The sequence below is a fragment of the Gorilla gorilla genome, chromosome 11 (genome assembly GCF_029281585.2).
Source record: "Gorilla gorilla gorilla isolate KB3781 chromosome 11, NHGRI_mGorGor1-v2.1_pri, whole genome shotgun sequence".
NCBI classification, from domain to species: Eukaryota; Metazoa; Chordata; class Mammalia; order Primates; family Hominidae; genus Gorilla; species Gorilla gorilla.
The window spans coordinates 34,097,810-34,104,742 of record NC_073235.2 but is presented as its reverse complement, the minus strand read 5'-3'; positions in this window follow the sequence as shown (position 1 = coordinate 34,104,742).

The window sequence follows — 6,933 nt, the reverse complement described above, 5'->3', positions numbered from 1 at the left end:
GAGTGTTCTGTTTATTTTTTATTGGGATTCCATCTGGTAAACCCTGTAAACACAATTGCCTCTCGCTTTTGTGGGGAAACTTACTGTATAAAATTGCCACTTTAAGCACTGTGTAAACTCCAAAGATTAAAAAATAAAAGCCAAAAACCACGTTTCTGCCTTCTCAGATAGTGCTTCTCACACTATCTGTGATAAAGGACTAGTTTTTATATTATTATTACCGTTACTTTCAGTCTGTCACAGACTGATATTTTGGTAAGATACAGTAAAAAGAAATTACTGGAAAAAGGAAATAAAGAAGGTATGCAAATTAAAGCCCAATTGTTATTATTATATTAATCAATAAGACAAAATTTTAAACATCTACAATCAAGTTCTCAAATTATCTGGTCACAGACCAATATCATTTATTGGCACTGGTCTGTTGGTTACCCTTTGAATTGCAGCTTACAGAGTTATAGAATCAGGTTAATAGAATCTGAAATGTCTTTTTGGTAAATCCTTGGACTCTTTTTCTCTCCTTTAATACCTTTAAGAGACATCATTAATCACTTCTTATTTTGGGCTCCAACAAAGGCCAAAATAAGAAATGTTCAACTTATTAATACAACATGAATTACATCATTTTACAATAGTTAAAACCTACCAAGGAAACACTCCTTCTTTCCCCTGTCAAAAAACTACAAATCCTAAAAAAAAAAAAACAAGTTGCAGTGTTTTATCCACTGTACTTGCTAAGGATCTTATCATTTAACAAGCACTCAATCAATGTTTCTTAATATTAACAAATGAACAAATAGAATTGGCTTGGATATTATACATTATACGCACGTGCAAAGACATAAACTCACCCTCTACTTCTAGTACCTGTTCTCACTTAAGAGCCAATAATGGGACAGATTTATTTTCAAGCACACATCTACACACATGCAGTCACACATATATGGTTGAGGGTTTGGTTTCCTGAATTTCTGGCTTCAGACACTCCCTGCCTGTATCAACTATGGGCCATGGCAGGAACCAGATGGCACATTCAAATTTGAGGGGAGTTTAATAAACAGACGGCTTACGATGGTGTTGGCTGGGAGTAAGGAAATCAGAGTGGATAAGGCTCTATCCTGGGAAGTGACAGGGAGGTGCCATTATAATACCTGGACCTTAAGAGGTAAGGGGAGGGAGCAGTCCCTGGAGCCTGGAACTGAGAGGACTGTGTGGCCAGGGCCACCCAAACCATGACCTGTTGTTTAGAAGGACAGCTAATCTGTGACAATCCTGCAGAGAGAGAACTGGTGGACAAGATCCTCCAACTCACACTTCTTCCTCTCTCCAAACTTTCTTGTTGAGACTTCCCACTGGCCAAAGACAAGCAAGGCCAGAAGCAATGGTGGCCTTTCAGGGCAGACAGCAGGGTGGAAAAGGTGGGGAGCCAAAGGCATGGGACACATGCCACCTCAGGACTCTTGTTTTTTCCCTATCTGCCAAAGTCCACACAGCTCTCTCACACAAATGCCTTTCTCATCCCTCAACCTGACAACTACTCTTATCTGAGGAATACATCAGGAATGAGACCAGATGCCCATATCAACCTCTTCAGGGAATGAAGACCTAGAGGAAAAGTGCAGCTGAATCTGGAACTGCAATTGTCCAGAAACACGATCAGAAATGTAATAAATGCTGCTATTACACCTAAAATAATTAACACTAAATCTCTAACTTTATCAAATATACAGAGAGCGTTCAAACTTCAAATTTGGTGAGTGTAATTTAACAACTTACATTTGCTCATGTGCTTTATAATACTCAAATTCCGTACTCCCTGGCTCATAGCATGTGAGGTGAGAATGGAGTTAATAATTTGGTGCAGTTGTTTTATTTTCTTTCTTTCTTTTTTTTTTTTTTTTTTTTTGAGACAGAGTCTCGCTCTGTCTCCCAGGCTGGAGTGCAGTAGCGCGATCTCGGCTCACTGCAAGCTCTGCCTCCCGGGTTCACACCATTCTCCTGCGTCAGCCTCCCGAGTAGCTGGGACTACAGGTGCCTGCCACCATGCCCGGCTAATATTTTGTTATTATTATTTTTTTTTATTTAGAGACGGGGTTTCACCGTGTTATCCAGGATGGTCTCGATCTCCTGACAATAGGTGCCTGCCACCATGCCCGGGTGGAACTACAGGTACCTGCCACCATGCCCGGCTAATTTTTTGTAATTTTTTTTTTTTTTTTTAGTAGAGACGGGGTTTCACCGTGTTAGCCAGGATGGTCTCGATCTCCTGACCTCGTGATCCACCTAAAGTGCTGGGATTACAGGAGTGAGACACCGCCCCAGGCCTGGGGCAGTTCTTTTCAAAATGTGTTCGGTGACATTAAACTCCAGAGTTTTTACAGTCTGAGTTGTTTCTTTATTGCCAGAAGCCGGAACCTCTGCCCTGAAGTCAGAAATGCCCCAATGGAGTCAGAGCTGCCAAAATCCAGAGTTCAGACCCAAGACAACTCCCCATCCAAGAACCTAGGGGTGCTGAGCCAGAATCGCCCCCACCAAACTGAGCGAGAATAGCCCAAGCCATCCTCTATCTCCAGAGACAAGCTGCTTAAGCAAATCCCTCATCCCATTCAGGGAGGCACAGCCCCAGCCATTACTCCCAAACCCTGAGCCAGCGCCCCTCTGCCCTCATCCAGAGATGCACATTCCAAGACTGACCCTAAGCCTCGACCCAAGGTGGCACAGCGCAAGTCGCTGTCACGAAACGTGAAGATGCACGTTTTGTCAAACCCAGGGCTGCTCCCCAAACCGAGCCGAAGCGCTTCCCATCCCATCCCATCCCGGGTAGGTAGGGGCCGCTGAACTTCCCCAGCCTACACCACCCACGAGGCCTTTTCATTGGTCACCAGTCCCCTCCTCCACTCCTCCTACTTCAGTTCACAGGGACGGGTCACAGCTGCACATCCTACACCCCTACTCCTGGCTACACTTCCGAGAGGGGCGCGGTCCAGCCGGGACTCAACCCAGCAACCCAAACAATGTCGCCCGTAGCTTGCGTCTGGTACCACGCGCTTGCGCAAGGAGGCCTATGGACTACAATCACCAGAAAGCCCCACGCGCAGCAGTGGCCATTCGCAAGGCTACCCGGGTGAAGGTAGCCTTTGACGTCCGTGCATTTGGAAGTCCTTTGACTTCGTGCATTCGTCTAAAATAATGACAATCATAATAACGATAAAGTAATGAAATGTTAAATCACTATCAACGATGAAAAGAAAAAGTTTCAATATTTTATTACTTGGAAATGAGCACTTTACCATTTTAGTGAAGACTTTTACAGGTTCTTATTTTATAGGCATGTCTTTTAATGTTAAAACCACGAAACTTTTCAATTAAAATTCACTTAAATAGTTCCATCCCCGCCCCACATCATGTTTTGTTTCTGTTGATGAAGACACTGCATAATCTACACTTGCGATATAACATAGCCCTGTAATTTTTTTCCTAGTCTCAGAAGAAGCAGAATGAATTAACAACCATTGTCTGAATCCTTAATAGGGGAATTGCAGGAATACTCATTACAACATAACAAGAAAACGCGGGAAGTTTTCAGATTATTTTTGAAAATTTCTCCTTGTTGGGACTTAGGCTTTATTTTACTTTATGTTATTGCATTTAAGATTTAAGATCACTAAAAAAGTCAGGAAACAACAGGTGCTGGAGAGGATGTGGAGAAATAGGAACACTTTTACACTGTTGGTGGGACTGTAAACTAGTTCAACCATTGTGGAAGTCAGTGTGGCGATTCCTCAGGGATCTAGAACTAGAAATACCATTTAACCCAGCAATCCCATTACTGGGTATATACCCAAAGGATTTTAAATCATGCTGCTATAAAGACACATGCACATGTATGTTTATTGCGGCTCTATTCACAATAGCAAAGACTTGGAACCAACCCAAATGTCCAACAATGATAGACTGGATTAAGAAAATGTGGCACATATACACCATGGAATACTATGCAGCCATAAAAATGATGAGTTCATGTCCTTTGTAGGGACAGAGATGAAACTGGAAACCATCATTCTCAGCAAACTATAGCAAGGACAAAAAACCAAACACCGCATGTTCTCACTCATGGGTGGGAATTGAACAATGAGAACACATGGACACATGAGGGGGAACATCACACACCGGGGCCTTTTGTGGGGTGGGGGGAGGGGGGAGGGATAGCATTAGGAGATATGCCTAATGCTAAATGCGTGCAGCACACCAACATGGTACATGTATACATATGTAACGAACCTGCACATTGTGCACATGTACCCTACAACTTAAAGTATAATAATAATAAAATTAAAAAAAATTAAGATTTCTATTAAAGAAAATTTTGGGTACTCTAATGGGATGAGAAAATTGAATAAGAATTCCATTAGAGACCCACAGTTTTAGCCTGGAGGAAAGCCCTGATAAAGGGTGAGAACAATCTCTCTCCTAGGAATGGTCACCTGGTCCTGCTGGTAGAGGCTCTGTTTGGAATATCTGGCTGGCATTCTGTTTTCCATGCACCCTCAAGCTGTAGGGGTCGTGAGGCAGTCCCAGTCCTAGACTAGACAGAGAAGTGAAGACCCCTACCTCTAGGCAATGGGCAGGAAATGGTTGAATAATATCCAACTATAGCTTGACATTGCAACTTAGGGCACATAAAGGGACAGTGCAATTCTTTTGGCTTATTTCTGCCTTTTGATGTTTACATGGTTGATGTTCTTATATATTGCTCTAAGTTGAAGGATTACTTGATTTAATTTGACATACTTGAATTTTAAAAAGCGAGTTCAGGAACATTTTTATTTTTGACCTAATACAATGTTAATTTTTGTGACATCTGTGTCTATTGGAAAACAATGTGTTTTCTCTATCAGAGGGATATGCATACATTTATATTTTCACCAGACTTGTTAATTGTGCTATTTAAATTTCCTACATGCTTATTTATGCTTACTTAGATTTTTTCATTAAGCATCTGTCAGTGATTGAAAAGTTCATGTCAAAAAGGCTCACAGGCTGGGCGTGGTGGCTGAAGCCTGTAATCCCAGTACTTTGGGAGGCCGAAGTGGGCAGATCACGCGGTAAGGAGTTCAAGACTAGACTGGCCAGGATGGTGAAACCCCGTCTCTACTAAAAGTACAAAAATTAGCCAGGCATGGTGGCAAACACATGTAGTCCCAGCTACTTGGGAGGCTGAGGCAAGAGAATCGCTCAAACCCGGGAGGCGGAGGTTGCAGTGAGCCGAGATTGTGCCATTGCACTCCAGCCTGGGCGACAGAGTGAGACTCTGTCTCAAAAAAAAAAAAAAAAAGAAAGAAAGAAAGAAAGAAAAATAAAAAAAAAAGCCTATAATGGTATATTTGTCATTTTCCTCTCTATAGCATTTGCTTTATTTATTTATTTATTTATTTATTTACTTATTTTTGAGACTGAGTCTCGCTCTGTTGCCCAGGCTGGAGGGCAGTGGCGCCATCTCAATTCACTGCAAGCTCCCCCTCTCAGGTTCATGCCATTCTCCTTCCTCAGCCTCCCGAGCAGCTGGGACTACGGGCGCCCGCCACCACGCCCGGCTGATTTTTTTGTATTTTTAGTAGAGACAGGGTTTCACCGTGTTAGTCAGGATGGTCTCCATCTCCTGACCTTGTGATCTGCCCGCCTCGGCCTCCCAAAGTGCTGGGATTACAGGCATGAGCCACCGCGCCCAGCCTACTTCATTTTTTCAAAAGTCATGTTATTAGGTATACAAGCGGCTTTACATTTTAAAAGTCGTGTTATTAGGTATGGAAGTGGTCTGTTCCTTATCTGAAACACTTGGGACCAGAAGTGTTTCAGATTTTTTATTTTTTTCAGATTTTGCAATATTTGCATATGCATAATGAGATATCTTGAGGATGAGACCCAAGTCTAAACGCAAAATTCATTTGCGTTTCCTATACACCTTATACACGTACCCTGAAATTAATTTTATAGAATTATTTGATTAATTTTGTTCACAAGGTTTGTATACAATGTTTGTGTGCATTGAACCATCAGAAGCAAAGATTGCCTTCGTCAGATGACCAAAGAAAAATCAATTAATGAAAAGAAGAGAAAGAAAGCAAATATTTCAGGTGTGGAAATTTTCTCTTGTGGTGTCATGTTCACATTCCAAAAGTTTCGGATTGTGGAACAATTTGGATTTTAAAATTTAGTGATGCTGACCCTGTGTAAGTTTCATAATGGTCATATCTTCTTGATGGACCAAAAATGTCATTAACATTTTAAGTACTTTGTATTTTCACCTTGAGTTTACTTTTCAGTGCCGACTGCCGACTGTACCTGCTTTCTTTTCATTAGATTTCCTCTAGTATTTATTTTTCACTTTCTCTTAAAATTAGCATTTTTTACCTTATTATTTATATACTCTTTATTATTATAGTTATTTTTAAATGTTACTTTTACCTAATCTAAGAGCTTGTCTTTAGTCTGAAAATACACACTTAAATGGGTGTGTTAGGAACAAAAGACAAAGTGCTTGAATAATTGATCTAGGAGCTGCTCCTAATTCCCAACTATAGAACAGTGACTCTGGTCTGTAATCCTAGTTGATCAAGCAGCTGTGGTGGGAGGATGGCTTGAGTCTGGAAGGTTCAGGGTGCAGTGGGCAATGATGGTGCCACTGTACTCCAGCTTGGGTGACAGCATGAGATTTTATGTCTAAAAAAAGAAAAAGAAAATGAAAAAGTAGAACAGGGACCCTCAAAGAGGAAGGAAATAGCCCCCCCTAAGACTCTTTTGAATTGTGTGGGTGATCTTTGCTTGCTCCAGTGACTGGGGTATGAGTTTAGTATGTAGAGGTAAGGAATGCTAAACATATTGCATCTGTAAATTAATTATCTCAACAAAGAAGTCATCCATTCAAAACGCCCA